This window comes from Diadema antillarum, unplaced genomic scaffold, assembly GCF_040938485.1.
Source record: "Diadema antillarum isolate AM-2024a unplaced genomic scaffold, OU_Dant_1.0 seq00001317_RagTag, whole genome shotgun sequence".
In the NCBI taxonomy this organism is placed as follows: Eukaryota; Metazoa; Echinodermata; class Echinoidea; order Diadematoida; family Diadematidae; genus Diadema; species Diadema antillarum.
In genome coordinates, this window is record NW_027272089.1 from 300,625 (window position 1) to 320,078 (window position 19,454).

General features: G+C 40.0%; 1 protein-coding gene across 1 annotated transcript in view; it reads left to right on the forward strand.

The window, feature by feature from the left end:
* The window catches only part of LOC139708186 (uncharacterized), a 125,149-nt gene continuing 105,695 nt past the window's right edge, over positions 1-19,454 (forward strand). Inside the window, exon 1 of the mRNA XM_071620160.1 lies at positions 1-92. The gene's annotated coding sequence lies outside the window, so the exon portion shown is untranslated. The remainder of the gene's footprint in view (positions 93-19,454) is intronic.

The window sequence follows — 19,454 nt, forward strand, 5'->3', positions numbered from 1 at the left end:
CTTTGAAATTGTCTGTAGATACTAGAATGCTAGGACACCGGTCTAACGCTGTTCTAGATCTCTGCGTTCGTTCTGTCTAGTTCATGAGTCAGGTTAGTCCCATACCCTCATTATGCTGTAAGTGGGTGCCTTGCATGGACACAGTGCGGTTGACCGAAAGATCGGTCTGTATCTTGTGGGGACCGGGGGAGCGTTTTTTTTTTTTTTTTTTTTTTTAAGACGGCACAGATTGGGGCATGGCGCGTGTTAAACCTATGGGAAAAACGTTGGGTTAGGGTTTTTGGTTAGGGTTAGGGTTGGGGTTGGGGTTGGGGTTAGGGTTAGGGTTAGGGTAGACAGAAAGATCCGTCTGTCTGGAGGACTCTTTTATATTTTGCCATTAACGCTGTCCTAGTGTATACGGAGGGGATCCGTGAAGCCAGACGCAGTCTCCGCGGAACATTCCCCGACGGACAGATACAGACCGATCTTTCGGTCAAGGGTTAGGGTAACCCCGTCGCGGGGCGCTGTAACACAGTAACTTTACGGTACGTATTTGTCCGTATGGGGTCGCTGCTGCGGTAAGGGTTTAATAGGGTTTGATGGTTAAGGTTAGGATTAGGGTTAGGTTTAGGGATAGGGTCCCCAATAGATTTTTTAGGGTCCCCAATCTGCGCCGTCTAAAAAATGTACCTCGGGCGCGGAGACAACGTCTCCTATTAATGATCTTCTATGGCGAGGAGAGATGTAAATGTCGAAAAAGTGATTAGAAAAACTAGACTTCGAGAACCCTACTTCGTACAGCTACAGACGGAGGGAGGCATCTAACCTGCAGTAATTTTAAGTTTGATTTACGGTACGGCTTACGGCCGGGTGACATAACTGGAGATCAACACTTAACGTTAGCAGTTTTAAAGCTGTTTAACGTTAATATCACGTCATGAATTTTCTCTTACACTAGTCTAGTCTTACATTAAAAATAAGCAGCTTCCTCTCCGTGGGCCATCTCTCCTTCCTTCTCCCTCTCTGATCTCTCTCCTCTCACCTCTTCTCTCTCTCTCTCTCTCTTCCCCCTAGGCTAGTCAGGTCGCTTAGTGAAATTACTAGTACATGGCGGATAAAAGCATCAAATTTGCCACACGGATTCCTGGAGGACTATTAAACAATATTACACTACAGTAGGAGCCCTCCTGGAATTTTTGAGAAAACACTAAAAAGATGAAGTTTTAAAATGGCCGACACTTAACTAACTGGCAAACCCCTCACTTTTCATGTCTTATTGGTGAGTGGTATATGATGACAATATATTACATATTTTTTTACTTTTGGTTTGGTTTAGAGCCTTAGTATGGGCAAAAGGGACGGGACACCCCCCCCCCCCCCCCTTAAAAACTGGTTCGTTTGTTCTTTTGCGTGTGTTTTTGTTTTTGTTTTTGTTTTTTCGTTTTGCTCTACATGTATGCACCGCAGATAAAAGCATCAGATTTGGCGCACAGATTACTTGAGGACTAGTGAACAATTTTGGAGCCCTCTTGGAATTTCTAAGGAAAACACACACACACACACACACACCATCACAAACACAAAGTTCAAATTTCAAAATGGCCGACACTTATGGCCAACCCCTCACTTTTCATGTCATATGGGTGATACGATGACAGTATATTTTAGTCTTGGTGTGGTTTAGAACTTGAGTTAAGTTGGACATTGCGGTAGGAGCATTGTTTGTATTCTTGCGTAATGTAAAGTCTCAGAAAGGCTGGGGGAGGGGGTAGGGCAAAAGGGGCGGGAACCCCCATAAAAAATGTCTTGTTTGTTTGTTTGTTTGTTTGTTTTTTGTGGTTTTTTTTTTTTTGCTTGTATACAAAGGCTGATAAAAGCATCAAATTTGGTGCACGGATTCCTTGAGGCGAGGACTATTACCGGTAATCAATATTAGAGTAGGAGCTCTCCTGGAATCTTTAATGAAAAGACACACACACAAATCAAATTTCAAAATGGTTGACACTAATTGCAATCTCCCCGCTTTTATGGGTGATTTGATGACAATATAAATGTGTATACTTTTTATTTTTGGTTTGGCTAAGAACCTAAATTTGGACATTTTTGGTCGAAGCATTGTGTACAATTTATGTGGAATATAAGTGTCTGAACTCGGGGGGGGGGGGGGGGGGGGTGGGCAAAAGGGCCGGGACTATCTTAAAAAGTGTTGCTTGTTTTTTCTTTTGAGTGCTCTCTTTTTCGTTTTGCTCTAACACTGCTGATTGAAGGTTCAAATTCTCCACACGGATTCCTTGAGGATCATAAAACAATATTAGAGTAGGCGCCCTCTCATCTATGTTTTCTGGCGTCTGGCCTGCCTTGCAAGTGTGACTGCGATAGCGATTTCTGAGCTTGAGGAGACATGTCAAATGAAATCTTGCTTCCATTGCAATATATCTCTTCCAACTATTCTGGCCATTAGTAAGGTGTCATCGAGCTCTGTGATCATGTCCCGGATATTTTTATCAGTGTCGAGTGTTGACACTTCATAGAGGACATTATCCACCCAGAAACATTTTTGAACATCTTATGCTCTGCACTTAGTGGGCCTTTTCTGATCTTCATTTGGGGCATGAACTCTTTTTCTTGGCCTTCTCCTATTTAGAATTACTGAATTTCAAATGGCGAGATCTGTGCCATCGAGCTGTGTGTAACAAAGCTTTCAACAATTTCTTCGCTCCCTAAACGGAGTTCAACTGGAACAGCATTAATGACTCGGAACTGTTCGGCATTGGACAGGAATGACTTGTAGGAATCTGTCTTGTCACCACTAGCCATTGAACTCGTCAAGGGACACTTAAAGGGTTCAGCGGTGTCTTGCTGGCAAACACACAATGATCCCACTTAAATACCAGTATTTAAGTATTGGAATTTAATCCAATTATCGTGTAAACCTTTGAATTCCATCACATCATTTCACTGATGGTGGATTGGAGTAATGTGTCATGTATTTGGCAGCAAAGACATTTTCTGGTGAAAACTGATGTTCAAGTATGTACACATATGTTGCCTTGGGATGGTACAGCAGAAAGCACATGTACATGATAAAGGTAATCCTCTAGAGAAAAAAAAAAGGACATTATACAGTTTCTTGTAAAGCGACTATGTCAGTCAGCTAGATTCTTTTGTCTAATGAAACATTCTGCAAAACAAATCTCCCTCAGCCCACAATAAACATCTTTAAACACAAATATAGATTATGGCCAGCACAACTATGACAAGACATCTTACTGTCATCATTTGGTATAATTATCAGTGAAATTCCTGTTAAAAGATAAAGCTCACCCATAATCTCAGAAGGGAAGTTTTCGATTGCTGAGACACGTATCGGTGGCACAAGAAGAAACTTAGACTTAGACTTAGTAGCTCCTGCGTCATCCGATGCATGAGGCGGTCATCTTCTTCCAGCTTTGTCTATCGGCGGCTAGGGCCTTGATATCCTCCCACTCTTTTAGGTCTTTGACATCTCTGCGGACAGTCTGTTGCCAGTTCATTCGTGGTCTGCCTCTTCTCCTTCTGCCTGGAGGAACCCAGCAGAGGGATTGGTTAGCTACAGTATACGATCAGGTGGAAGTCGTGCAGCATGCCCAAGCCACTTAAGCCGCCTTTTGAATACAAATGATGGAGGATACTGGAAGTTGATTAGTTCTCTCTCTGACTTCCTTGTTGGTAATGAAGTCATTCCACTTAATGTGCAGTATTCTTCGGAGGTATTTTGAGTCAAATCCATCAAGCTTGGATTCTTCAGATGTTTTCAAGTTCCAAGTTTCACAACCATAAAGGAGTGTTGATAGGACATTTGAGTTGTAGAATCGAAGTTTGTTTTTCAGGCAAAATTTCTTGCTTGACCAGATTGTGTTCAGCTTCTTGAAGGCAGCAGAAGCCTTCCCAATACGACAGTTATTAAAGTTCCTTTGCAGTCACACCCTCCTTGTTTATAGAACTCCCAAGATATGTGAAGTCATCCACAATGTTAATCTTTTCTTGGCCAATAAAGACATCAAGTGGAGGTTGGTGGTCGCCTGATAACATGTTTTTTGTCTTTTTGGTGCTAATGACCAGGCCCAGTTTCCCTGCTTCATCACTTATACTTCTGACTAGCTGTTGAAGGTCAGATGGGTTGTCAGCTATGGCTGCTATATCATCAGCAAAGTCAAGATCAGATAGGACTTGGTCCTCCATCCAAGTAATCCCCCGCCCTACTGTTGCTTGTTTCATCACCCAGTCAATTGCTAAATTGCAAACAGGATTGGTGATAAAATACATCCTTGTCTGACACTAGTGAGGACTTGAAACCAGTCACTGATCCCATCATCTGTTCTAATACAGCATCTAGAATCTTGGTAGATCTGCTGAATTGCATCAGCAACTTTTATTGGGATTCCATACAAAAGAAGAACCTTCCATAACGATGGTCTATGAATACTGTCAAAAGCCTTACTAAAGTCTATGAAACTGACTGCCAATGGGACTTGATACTCATAGCTCTTTCAATGATACGCCTGAGAGTGAAAATCTGCTCTGAACAGGAGCGCTTGGGTCTGAAGCCAGCCTGTTGTTGGCAAAGTTTCCCATCAACCACCTCTCTCAATCTGTTCAGAATCATCTGACAGTACACTTTTCCAGGGATGGATAAAAGAGCTACTCCTCTCCAGTTGTCACAATCGGCTAAATTTCCTTTCTTTGGAATGCAGACAACAGCCCCATATTTCTAGTCCTGGGGCACCTTCCCACCATTCCATGCACTGTTGCAAATTTCAAGTAGCCATGCAACGACAGTCTCTCCACCAGCCTTTAGCATCTCTGCTGAGATCGCATCCATACCTGGTGCCTTCTTGTTTTTCATCTTCTTGATGGCTGCTCTAATTTCTGCACGGGTGAAGTCATCAGTGTTAATTGGTAAGGTCTCATTAGGTTGAACTGGCTCAGCAGGTGATTGTGGTGCAGGTCTATTGAGTACATCTTTGAAATGTTCAGCCCATCTTTCAAGTTTCTCTTCCCCTTCAGAAAGAAGTGTTCTATCTTTTGCTTCAATTGGGCCAGCTCTCGAAGTAGAAGAATCTGTGTGAGTTATCTTCTTTGCTATGCGATACACTGTTCTCATGTCATTTCTCGCTGCTGCCTCAGCTGCATCAGCTTGAGCATCCAGCCATACTCTCTTGTCACGTTGAGCTCTTCTTTTCACCTCCCTGTCTTTTCGCCAGTAATCCTCTCGAGCTGGGTCAGTGTTATTCTGTTGCGCCCGGCTTAGATGTCTTAGGTGGATCTGTTTCCTTTCTTCAATTAGATTCCAGGTATTATTGCTTATCCAGTCTTCCTTCAGTGATTTTCGATAGCGTAGGATCTCCTTGCCTGCTGAATCCATGGCATCCTTCAAGCTACTTTGTATCCCACCACTCCTCTGAGCCAGGTTAGGGTTCAGCAAGGGCATTGAATCGATTCTGAAGAGATAATTCGAATGGGTCCCTTACATTAACATATTTAAGCTTAGTAACATCAAATTTCTTAGATGTCTTTGATTTCTTTTGCTTTTTTCAGTTTTATCTTCAACTTGGCAATTGCAAGAATGTGGTCACTGCCTATATCAGCTCCTCTGTAGCAGTGCACATCATGAATGCATTTTGCTCTCCAAGATGGTCCTAAAGCAAAATGATCAATCTGATTTTTTGTCACATGGTCATTAGAAATCCAAGTAATCTTGTGGATGTCTTAATGTTCAAACATAGTAGATCCAATTTTCATATCATTCATGGAACAGAATTCTATGAAACGGTTGCCATTATCACTTCTTCTGCCCAGGGCATGGGGTCCTAGTATAGTTTCAAAGCCTGTCCTGACGCCCTCTATCTGGGCATTTAAGTTACCCATGATGATCTTGATGTCATGGCGCGGTATCTTGTTAACCAAGTCTTGTAATTGAAGGTAAAATTTGTCCTTCTTGTCCTCTTCATGTTGGTTTGTAGAGGCATAGCATTGTATAATTGAGACTCTTGCATGTTGGGTGACAAAACGTGCTCTCATCAGACGTTCATTAACTGGTTCCCACTCAGCTAGAGCAGCCTTGCTTGCCTTGTTCAGGAGAATGGCAACTCCGTCACGATGAATGCCATCGTGCCGTCCTGAGAAAAGTATTGTCTTATTCTCATGTTTCAATTCCCCGGAATTTAACCAACGTACCTCACTTAGGCCAAGGATACTTATTTCATAATTGTCCATTTCTTCACATAGTTCATCTAATTTTGTAGACTCATAGAGAGATCTAACATTCCAGTAGCCGATGCGGGTCGCACTCTTTGCAGTCAGGATTCGAGTCTTCAAGCCAGCAGCTTCCTCCGATGAGAGGCTTTCACTGCTACCCGTCATGGAGCCCACTGTTGGGGACGACTGTAGGCCTAGCCGCCGAGGATCCGCCGAAATATGGTGATCCGTTTTAGTAGCAAAGATAGAAGTTTTCCCAGAGCAGGTCGTTGGCCTGCTGCCGAACCTCTTTCGGTTGATTGGTAAGGCTGAAGAAGGGTCATCACCTCGTGAAGTTTGAAGTTTGTCGCCCTGGTTTGTTTGTCTCCTACTGGTATAGCCAGCAGACCCAACAGTCCCCACCGCAGGAAGGTAAACCAGGACGTTATTACCCGTCAACTCACAAGTCGGTCTCCCCCTCGTATCACATATTGCATATTGCTTAAAGCATAGAGGCAACATGTATCCACTACCGGGGGCAGTCTCCTCCTTGATGTCAATCAAACCGCCGATACTCAATTGTATCTTAAGTAAGGGTGTGTTCAATTTGCGAAGGCAGAATCAGCATTTTGAAACGCTGATTCAAAACGCTGATTCAAAACGCCGTTCACGGGAGCACTGTTTATGCTCACTTTCTTCGAGCCTTGGAAAGAGCGTTTGCGATTGCTTCGCTGACCTCAGCAGAGGCAGGTCAAATTGGGGCGCGCGCTGCGATCGGTGGCCTGGCCTGAGAGAGCAGCTGGGAAAGACATGCGTTCACAGTACATGGGAAAACTGCAAAGGCCAGGGTAGCTGGCTGGCCAGGCGCGCGCTTTTTCACGTGAACTGGAAAGGCGTTTAGATGGTGTCACTCTTAACGCGTTTAGAAACGCTGTTGCGTTTATGCTTCCCCGTCAAATGTGATTAGTCAGAAACGCTGATCGTAAATGCACCTTTTTGTGCGTTTTGGATCGGCGTTTTGAATCAGCGTTTCTGTCGAAGTAAGCATGAACGCAACAGCGTTTTGCACTAATCACGTTTCAAAATGCTGATTCTGGCCCGAAAAAGGGAAGCATAAACACGGCCTAAGATAGGAGAAAACAGACTTTGGGGACCAAACAGACTTTGGAAAGAAAGCAGTAGCTGAATGTAGTGTAACATCCTCACCAGAGGTTTCTTAGATGTCTGTCTTTACAATGTGTCTGTTTCTGGAGGAACATAGCTTATCTTAGTCTGACTTTCCATACCACATCAGGAAGTTGTTAGTGGTTGAAGTAATTATTCGAAGAAATCCAATTTCATGGAATTGTAGAACTTGCTAGATTTATGATGGGAGTCAAAATAATGTTTCCAAAAGACTACAGTACAATGCACCCCAATCATAACAAACATTGTCCAGACCGGCATTTTTTGTTTTCTCCCGTTATATCGAAATTTCATTATAACTGAAGTTATAGAAAGGTGTAGATGATAGCTTTGGGACCTGTTTTTATGCCTCCGCCACGAAGTGATGCCGGAGGCATTATGTTTTCGGGTTGTCCGTCCGTCCGTCCGTCCGTCCGTCCGTCCGTCCGTCTTTCCGTCCGTCCGTCCGTCCGTCTTTCCGTCCGTCCGTAATGAATTTTGTGGACAAGGTAACTATCAAAAGCTGTTGAGGTATCCTAATGAAACTTGGCATGTATGTGTATTAGGGGGTGAAGTTGTGCCTATCAACTTTTGGGTGCACATGCTCAAGGTCAAAGGTCAAAAGGTCAAGGTCAAATACATAAAATTTCACTATTTCCACCATATCTATGCAATGCCTGAAGATATTTTCTTGAAACTTAGTGCATACATGTATTACCCAATATAGATTGCCTGGTGAAAGTTTGGGTCATGAGGTCAAAGGTCAAAGGTCAAAAGGTCGAGTAAAAGTATTAAAACTTCTTTTTTTCTCTGTAAATTGGAAAATTGTGCAAGGTATCTTCGTGGAACATAGTATATACATGTACTGACTGGCAGTGATTATCTAGAGAATGTAGGGTTCATGGGGTCAAAGGTCAGGGGTCCAAGGTCAAGTGCAACACTTCAAAATTTTACTATATATTTCCCTCATGTTCATGCAATGCCAGCAGGATTATTATTTTTTTTTTACACTTGGTGTATGCATGTGTAACCTAATAGAAATTCTCTGGAGAGTTTTTTTTTCTTCCTTTTTTTGCCTCAAAGGTCAAGAGGTCAAAGATCAAGTGAAAGTGCTGAACTAACTTTTTCCTCCATATCTCGGAAGTGGCTCAATTTATCGTGAAACTTACTGCATATTTATGCATGTTCTACCTGAAAGTGATTATCTTATGAATTTTAGGGTCAAAGGCCAGATGAACATGGTAACAATTTACTATTCAGTACAGAAATTGCACTTTTTCTCCATACCGGTACCATGAAAATTACTCAATGCATAAATGTATGAATGGGTCAAAGTCAAGTTAAAATCCCTAAATCCCCAAATACATGCTCTCCTATTCATCCAATTAAACCAAGGTCAAGGAAGGTGAACATTCAACACATTTGTGACAAACTTGTCATTTCAATATTTTGCCAGTTTTGTGAAAATGTAATCACACATTGTCCACATGTACTATCTAGACCTATTAGGAGAATCATGCATTATGGCGGAGGCATACCAGTCGCCATAGTGACATTTCTAGTTTTGTTTTGTTTTGTTTTGTTTTTTACTTCGTTGTAACGAAAATTATTACTGCGTTCGTTAAAACAGGGGTGCACTGTATCCACAAACAAATTTTACTGCACTGCAGAATAATTTAAGTGTAAAATGAGTCTCAGAGCATGGGAGAAGCAGGGGCAGATTCAGAATTAAAGGGTGGGGGGTACGCACTCCCCCTCTATTTTTATGCCTCCGCCACGAAGTGGTGCCGGAGGCATTATGTTTTCGGGCTGTCCGTCCGTCCGTCCTTCCGTCCGTCCGTAATGAATTTTGTGGACAAGGTAACTATCAAAACCTGTTGAGGTATCCTAATGAAACTTGGCATGTGTGTGTATTAGGGGGTGAAGTTGTGCCTATCAACTTTTGGGTGCACATGCTCAAGGTCAAAGGTCAAAAGGTCAAGGTCAAATACATAAAATTTCACTATTTCCACCATATCTATTGAATGCCTGAAGATATTTTCTTGAAACTTAGTGTTTACATGTATTACCCAATTAAGATTCTCTGGTGAAAGTTTGGGTCATGAGGTCAAAGGTCAAAAGGTCAGGGTCAAATACATAAAATTTCACTATTTCCACCATATCTATTGAATGCCTCAAGATATTTTCTTGAAACTTAGTGTATACATGTATTACCCAATTAAGATTCTCTGGTGAAAGTTTGGGTCATGAGGTCAAAGGTCAAAGGTCAAAAGGTCAAGTAAAAATATAAAAACTTCTTTTTTTTCTCCGTACCTTGGAAAATTGTTCAAGGTATCTTCATGGAACATAGTATATACATGTACTGACTGGAATTGATTATCTAGAGAATGTAGGGTTCATGGGGTCAAAGGTCAGGGGTCAAAGGTCAAGTACAACACTTCAAAATTTTACTATTTCCCTCATATTTATGCAATGCCAGCAGGGTTATTTTTTTTTTACACTTGGTGTATGCATGTGTAACCTAATAGAAATTCTCTGGAAAGTTTTTTTTTTCTTCTTTTTTTGCCTCAAAGGTCAAAAGGTCAAAGATCAAGTGAAAGTGCTGAACTAACTTTTTCCTCCATATCTCGGAAGTGGCTCAAGTTATCTTGAAACTTAGTACATATTATGCATGTTCTACCTGAAAGTGATTATCTTATGAATTTTAGGGTCAAGGGCCAGATGAAAATGGTAACAATTTACTATTCAATTCAGAAATTCACACCAATTCTCCACACCTGTACCTTGAAAATTACTCAATGCCTAAATGTATGAATGGGTCAAAGTCAAGTTAAAGTCATTAAATCCCTAGATACATGCTCTCCTATTCATCCAATTAAACCTAGGTCAAGGAAGGTGAACATTCAACACATTTGTGACAAATTTGTTATTTCAATATTTTGCCAATTTTGTGAAAATGTAATCACACATTGTCCACATGTACTATCTAGACCTATTGGGAAAATCATGCATTATGGCGGAGGCATACCAGTCGCCAAAGCGACATTTCTAGTTTTCTTTTTATTTCTTTTGTTTTAACAAAAAATAGAAGGGGGCGCACCCCGGTGCGCCCCCACCTGGATCCGCCACTTAGTAGGAAAACCGCTTATTTCGGAAACTATTTTCTGTCTATTTAAACTGTATATGGTACATATATTTGATCGGCATTTAATACAATTTATATTTGTACGTGTATATTATATTTGATTGGTAATTAATTCCATTAACTCCATGTTTCAAATGTTTTGATGTTAATCATGGTCTCATGTTTAGGTTTACATTTTCAGTCCATGAAAAATAAATCAATTCACAACAGATATGAACCTGTATGTTATCATATTCCCTTATCATAAGCATAGAGAAATATTAAAATTCAGCATTTTCACCCTAAAAATTAAAAAAAAAAAAAGTTCAGAGGGCTCCTACTCTAATATCAATGAGTAGGTCCTAGGGAATCACCTCTGCAAATTTGGTGCTTTTATCCACCCTGTAACGGTAAGCCCAAATTTTGACATTAATTAAGCGACCTGACTACCCCTCTCTCTCTTACTTTCAACCCCTCTCCCCTCAGCCCTTCCCACTTTCTTTACCACCTGTAACATTGTGAGACTCTTTGATAGACAGAGAATACCTGTACTTACAATACCTGGAAGATTTAGATAGACTACAGCAATGCAGTATTTTTGTTTTGTTTAGAATGACTGATTCTACTTTTCTACGTTATCTTTTTGAAAAGAGAAACTTTGTTATTCCTACACGTTTCCACACATTTCCTATATAATGATAACGATAACAATAACTATTGGCACATTGCATAGTCCCATACATGATTATGTGTGTTGGTTAGGCAGGTGAGTGTCTTGAGTTGGAAAGACAATAGACCTACAGTAGCGATTTTATTTTTGCTTGTGCTGGCGTATAGGCCTCACCCCGACTTTATTGCTTTATTTTTGTTCAAAATTGTGCGGCCTTATCGGTGGCGCGAGTAGGCCTACAGTATACAATTAGTTGAAGGAAACCTAGCTTGACCAGACGCTGTGCTTCGCATAGCATCTCTGTGCGCCAGTGCAACACTTGTGTACAGTGACAGGGATTGAATGAAAGTCGTAGTAGTAATAAAGTTGGAATATGTATCATTGGAATTTTGGAGGAAAATTGGACAGTCGATTCATTAGAAGTTATGAATTTTTAAAGTTTCAGTACAATCACGTGCACTGCTGGATGAGAAGACCATTATTATTTACAGTTCATTTGATATACGTCTTCATTTATGCCTTCTGAAAGTGAAAACGTAGTTCTGAAGAACCCGTCTTGCACCATTTCATATTTGCTTGCAATGTAGTCGGGTTCCTTATGTAATTTCGCCGGATTTTTTTGGAGAGTATCAAAATTATACATTTTTGGAAAGGTCTTTGCATAAGCAATCAGGAAAACAATGTTTCCATTTGCGCCGAAATCTATTTGGCAGCCATCTTGGATTTTTCCAAAATGGCCGCCGTAAAACATGTTTTCTTCAATAAATCGGCTTCTAAATAACCCAGAAATTTGATTTTGACAGTAAAACTATCATTTTCAAGGCCAAGAAATCCAATGGTAGCAAAATGGATAAGCTAAATTTAACAATAACCTCACATAACTGACATTTTCAATTTTATCAGTTGTTTTACAAGTGACCAGGCATAAACATTGCAATAAGTTAGTGTCCATGGCTATGGGACCTATATGCTCATCATAAGAGAAATGGATTTAATGTCTTAGGCATCTAAGAAGAATTCCAATGGCAGAGGAAACTGCATTGAAAAAAAAAAAGAATCAGATTCAACTCTGAACTTGCCTGACTGTAATTTCCTATTTAATTGCCTGTATTAAGTAATCAGATATAAATGTTCCACTACTCGAAATCGGTCGAGGCGTTTTAGGCTGTGCTAAAACTGCCCCCCCCCCCCCCAAATTCTTGGCCATCAGTAGCATCATTGCGAAGTAATTTGGCATGCATGACACCAGTAATCTACACGAATGTGTCATTAGATTTTTTGAAACAATAAATTTTCAGTCTTTGATTATTAATTAATTATGCAAATTAATCCCAAAAATCATACTTAGTCTATAATTAGATAATTGAGAGTCCACTTTTTGGTTCGTATATTTGTTGTAGCATATTCAACAATTGTACATCATAACAAATTTCTGAAAGTCATTTCATTTCAAATGTATTTTATTATCTTTTTATTTTCTTACATAATTTATATTTTCCTTTTGCGTTTTGTTTTTCTTTTTATTGCAAATTGACACTGACCATTTTTCTAAAGTAATCAGCATAAAATTAATAATCAAGGTGATTAATTGTATCGGGTTTTATAAGTTGTGTCTAACCAAAGAACAAGCATGATCCTCCTGACAGAATTGGTTTAATCTCTGAGGCAGCCAACTTTCTTTCCATCTCATCTCAATCATTGTCATCGTCAGTTTAATTTTTGGTCTGAATCATTATTTTGACACTCGCTGTACAGAAACAGAATGGTTTAAAAATCTTTGCTGTAGATTCAACCATAAACTGACATGTTCTATTTCATTAACTGTTCTACAAGTAATCAGACTTAAATGTCCACTTTTGTAGTTAGTGTCCATTACAAACCAATATATACCCCTAATGACAAATATAGGTTTATTCTTTGAAGCAACGACTTTCTCCTCATTAATCATAATCTCCATTATTGCCACCCTTCAGTCCATACATTAATTGTGCTTGCTTGTTCTCGTCATTGTGACACTCAGTGCCGCACCAGCAAAGACATCGAGGGGAAACAAATAATAAGCTAGAATCAATCATAAACTCTCACCTGAATTACTGTTTTCCGATTCATTGATTATTGTACAAATCCTGCGTAAATGTTCCACCGAGGAGAAAACATGCTCTTCATGATAGAAATTGTTTAAATCTTAGAGGAAACCATTTTTTTACATCAAAAAGAAATCCAATGGTAAAAGCTGATAGCCATACTGCAGAGGATCAAACTGAGGATCCTGCAGAGCAATGCTGGTGGGTCTTTTCACTCTGGATTGGATATGGACTCTTAGGATAATGATGTCTCACAGCTCCAAGGGTGGGAGGTTGCTTGTCAATTTCTCCCCTATGCTTGCAGAAGAGATGCCATCACAGTTCCGAGATAGTCCTGATGTAGATGCATTTGGGTTAGTAAGCTGCACGCACAGACAAGGCTTGTTATAGAGTAGCCAGCAATCCAATTTCAGTCCCGTCGTCCCCTGTGAAAAGCATCTACAGAGAACTGATTACATCTCTTCTGCCTTCATATAAACTTGCAGCCAGGTTGCTATTCTTATCATATTCCAGTGTTGTCAGCACCAGTGAACGCATAGAAGATTGGCCCTATGGCTCTCCAAGGTTCTATATCCATAGCTCAGAGGACATGAATATAGACGTGTTCGACAGGATGAGCTCGAAGTTTGCTATTAATAAACACCAGTGACTATTATTGCTATGACTTTCAGGACACTAACAGTGTGCAAGAATCTTCAGTTAATTGATTGAGGCACACTTAATCAGAAGAAGATGGGAAGAAGAAGAAGAAGGAGGAGGAGGATAGTCTGTGTCTGTAGAGAAGAAAACCTCTGCATTTAATGAGTTTCGCTGTGATGCTAAGACAGCATGGAAGATCAACAGTGTGTCTAATTTTTCATTATTCTTATCCTCGAAAATAAGTCTTTTGTTGCTCCTGGTATGCACTGAAGAAGAGATGATGACGTGTTTATGTGTTGTACTGTAGTACCCTAGAGTCTTGAAGCAAGATAGTTGGTCAGGTCATCCTTTGACTTGCTTTGTGAAAGAAATCCAGCTGCTCGTTCATCATCAATGCCAAGAGGCACCAATAGCGCATACTGTAGCATAGACAACATGAAGTTCTCCCAGTCATGGGACAACTGGGCATTTAAGGTTATGTCTGGTTGGTATGGCTCCTGCCTGTGTCAGTAGCTTGCTTTCAGACATGTTTGAATCGCTCAGCCTGGAATATTGATTGACGTTTCCTCTACTTCCATGAAGTTGCAACAATCAATCTGTAGTTCTTTCAGCTGGTAGCATTCTGAGAAGCCTTTACATCAGGTAACAATGTTGGTCTCCTCTCTTTGCAAGTTGTGGTCTTGACTTGACAAAATGTAGTATATCTACATGGTGTGGAGTGGTAGATAGACTCTAGGCTATGCCAATCGATGAGGATGGTGCAACCGGTACTCCAGTAAACTCTGCCTTCAGCATGTTCAGGCTGTTATACCATTAATCGTGCCATGGGTGGTTCCTTTCTCATCAGCAGTGTCCTCTGACAAGTCTGTGTAATCTATGTTGTGAAGAACGCACGGCACCCTTGAAGAATGGTGGTATATACAGACCATGGAACATTCTGGTGATTTGTACAAAACCATTGGCAAAGCGCTGTTCCAATTAACAGAATACAGTGATAAGACACAAGATCTACGCAGGTGTATGTAAATCCTATTTTCTGAGGAGATCCATCAGCATTGATGTTATTATCCCTCTTGTCACACCACACCCCCTTTGGTCTGTCCCATACACGGAAGAAAACTTTTACGCAGTGATTCCTACATAACACTTTAGCGACTTATATCAAAAGTTGCCCCAACATCACCATAAATTCAGCTCAGTGCTACCTGCCTACAACATCTCATGGCATTCAAATCAAAGACAAATTTAACCGTAACTAGGCCGCGACGTTTCATGACTTTTTTCTTTCAAGTCTCCCGCATCTTTTGACACCAAATTTGCGATGCCCGGGCGCGTGGTTCCGAAGTTGCGAATAAATATGTATGTGCATGTCAGACCGAAAATTGCTCAAAAACGTGAATTTGTGTACAATTTCAATGCAAAATGTGCTTTCAGGCAAATTTCATAAAAGCATGATTATTTTGGGGTTTCATTGATTAAAATCAATTAATTACATGTTTTCTTGTTCGGAACAATGTCACGGACAAGTTTCATCGAAAAAACAACAAAAAACATAAAGTTGAAAAAACAAGGAAATACATAAGAAATTTAAAAAACAATAAAATACTTAAGAAATTTCTCCTGATGGCACATTTTTTTGTTTTATATTTGCTCAAGACACTAAAAAGCATATTTACACAAAAAATGTGCCCATTTTGAGCTTTATTTAGTAATTTATACCAAATTATCTGATTTCATGCACTGATATTACGTAATCTGTTCAAAATTAGTAAGTATTTGCAAAAAATGCTATAGGAAATGTCTCAACACACATGAAACTGGGATCATTGGAATCTCTGACCCTGGAAATGGTAGTTTAGCTGTCAAAATCAAAGCCCTATGTCACTTAGAAGTCGAGATATATTAACAAAAATATTGTTTATGGCGGCCATTTTGTAAAATCCAAGATGGCGGCCATAAAAAGTTCGGTGCAAATGGAAACATTGTTTTTCTGATTGCTTATACTATAACGATTCCAAAAATGTATAGTTTTCATACTCTCCACAAAAATCCGACGAAAGTTAAAATTGTAACATAAGGAACCCGACTAATGTATCAAAAGAATCTACCAAGAAACTTACATGGCTGACTCGAGTTGCTGGGATGATGAGTTGTTTTGGAGTACTTTGAGATTAAAAATAGTAGTCAGTATACCAACTTTTATTCAAGAAAGATCCAGGCTAACTCTCTCTCTCTCACAGGGACAACTTGGCCCTGTTTCAGACAACTTACATGCAGTTCGTGATCACCTTATTCTATTCATAGGCGCACGTTCACGTTGTATGCGCGCCAAGGAGGTTCTTTGATGCGCTAGTTGTATCAAGTCAACCTATAAATGCCAACAGCCAGAACGCAGAGCGCTCCCATAGTACAACAATGCACAGCTACAATAAATTGTACCATCAAAGCGAGGCCAAGTTGTTCCCAGGTCTGAGTTAGCCTGACTCCGTTCTGAGATTGTGGCTCCAAAAAAACCTTTTTGGTAAATATTTCGCATTTTCATCGTTACCTTTGAAGGAATATCTTGTTTTTGCAGCATTATTCCACATATTTCTTAGGCATATGTGTACATTTTGGAGTGAAATTGGAGTGAAATGTTTTACCTTGAAGTCAACAGATCCATCTCAACAAAAAGTACCCGACTGGTGAATTTTGTCATAAGATCACAAAGATTTTTGCACCCTTTGAACGTGAGTGTGTGTGTGTATGTATGTGTGTGTGTTTGTGTGTTTCTGTCTGTTTCCGTACATGCCTACAACCCAAGACTCAGGAATACATCATGTATGAAAGAAGTGTGATATGAAACTAAAGTTCTTATGCACACTACCGGTACCGTAAAACGGGGTGAATAGGGACAAATTTAAAGTTCTTATGATTGTATTTTTTTTCATGCAGCCCAGAGACTCAATCTTATGTGGGGATTTTATGTCCACCTAAAATACCTTTAATTTGGTATTGTGAAAAAAATAAATATTTGGGGGAAAAGTATGTTTTTTTATAAAATGACGCTGTCCCTATTGACCCCAAATTTGAGGTCAACAGGGACAACACTATTTTTTATCCAAAAAAAGCTGTTTGGAGGCATTTTTTTCTTCCAATCCATCCAATGAATTGGATTAAGGGAACAACTACAGAGTTTAAAAATGATATACAAACATTTAAGAGCAATCTATTCCATTGATAAATCAATCTTTAACAAAAATTGCAACAGCCCAACAAAATGAGCTGATATAAAAAAATGTGACCAATCAGGTCAAAGGTTAAGATTGAGAAGTAAGTCAAAACTTTACTAATCCATTGAATTGCACTCAAATATTCACCCACTTCTTCTTCTAGTGGCAAATCATGATGTACAATCTTATTCATACACTCTAAATTCAGTGTAACTTGACTCTTATGATGTCGGGGATATTTTGGGAGTTCTTACAGCAATTATAAGCTGGCACCTATAGTATGGGTCTGACCCAAACAGATGTGTTATTGGCATTAAAACATGCAGAAGACAGAGAAAAGGGTCATGAAATACAAGTGGAAAAGTCCTAGCCTGTCTTAGGCAGTGAAAAAAATTCCCAAGAGGGTGGGTGGGGCCGGGGTTCCCAGACCCTTCCTCCCCAAGTTAGGGTTAAGACAGCAAAGTTCACTCTCATCTATGTACATACGAAAGTGAAGCCACATATCCAAAGATCTTATTGCTCTCTTGTCAAGAGATTTAGAATAAAAATTCACACTTTTGGAAATAACTGGACATAACAAACATTTCAGAGCAATTTATGACATTGTAATAGCTAATCACACAAAAAATTTAAAGGGCCAATCAAACGACACCATGGTGTCCCTATTCACCCCAGTCAAACTGATTTTTTGCCCAAGAGAAGAAAAAATGTGCTGTCACAAATTCCTGTAGGAATAATTATTTCATATTTAAAGGTGTGTTGTAGGACCTAATAGGCTAGATTCATGAACATTTTCAGCAAATTTCATTAATCAATGGCCACAGGAGCAGAAAAGTTTTGACCGCCCTGATTTTTTTGTGATTTTTTGAAAACTTTTTATTTGGACCTCCTGTACCCTTTTAAAAATTTTTCACATCAGGAGGACCACTTTCTGGACACTGTTGGATGGTCCTTCCATCCTGTGATAAAAGTAAGAAAAAAAGTTTAAGCAAATATGAAACATGCACATTCAAAAAATTTTTCTCGGTTTTGTCCCTATTCACCTCGCCGTCCCTATTCACCCCGTTTTACGGTACCACTTTACAACTTTTCCTATAACGAGCATGGTTAATAGCCCAGAAAGTTTCCATGTTAACATGTCTTTGTATATTTTACAAATTTTATTTTGGAGGGGGGGGGGGTAGGCAAGTCTTTTCTCTTTTTTTATACCCCCGCCAAACGAAGTTTGAAGGGGGTATATAGGAATCGGCGGACGGTCGGGCGGTCGGTCGGGCGGTCGGTCCGTTGCAAATCTTGCGTCGCGAACTACTTCCTCAGTTTTCAACCGATTCCCATAAAACTTGGCACAGATGTGTGCCTTGGGTTGTAGATGTGCAAGGCATATTTTTTGACAGTACCCAAAAGTACGTTGCCATGGTAACGGCATATTATGGGCAAAAATGGGTACAAATCTTGCATCACGAACTCCTCCCACAGTTTTTGATCAATTTTTATGAAATTAGGTACAGATGTTCATCTGAATATGTTAATGTGCAAGACACATATTTCCGCAGTGGCAAAAAGTGCGTTGCCATGGTAACGGCATGTTATTGGTAAAATATAGGGCAAAATGCTTCATGGCAAAACTGCTTCATCAGTGTTCTTCCAATTCTAATGGAATTCATATTGAATGTTTGTCTTAGGATATAGGTCAGCATGACACATTTCTTGACAGTGACAAAAAGTATGTTGCCATGGTAACAGCTCACATATTATGAGCCAAAATGATGGAAAATTTTGTGTTGCAAACTACTTCCTCAGATTTTGCCCAATTTCCATGAAACTTGGTACAGAAGTGTGCCTTTGGTTGTAGATGTGCAAGACGCATTTTTCGACAGTACCCGAAAGTACGTTGCCATGGTAACGGCATATTAATGGCAGAAGATCAAGGAAAGATCTTGCGGATTTAACTACTTCCTCAGTTTTTTGACCAAAGCTTATGAAATGTGGCACACACCTTGATCTTGGTGGGAAGATGTGCAAGACATATTTTTCGGACGTGTCGGAAGCTGCGTTGCCATGGTAACGGCATATAAATGGCAGAAGATCAAGGAAAGATCTTGTGGATTGAACTACTTCCTCTGTATTTGACTGAAGCTCATGAAATGTGGCACACACATTGGTCTTGGTGGGAAGATGTGCAAGACATATTTTTTGGACGTGTCGGAAGCTGCGTTGCCATGGTAACGGCATATTAATGGCGGAAGATCAAGGAAAGATCTTGTGGATTGAACTACTTCCTCAGTTTTTGACAAAAGCTTATGAAATGTGGCACACACAATAGTCTTGGTGGGAAGATGTGCAAGACATATTTTTTGGACATG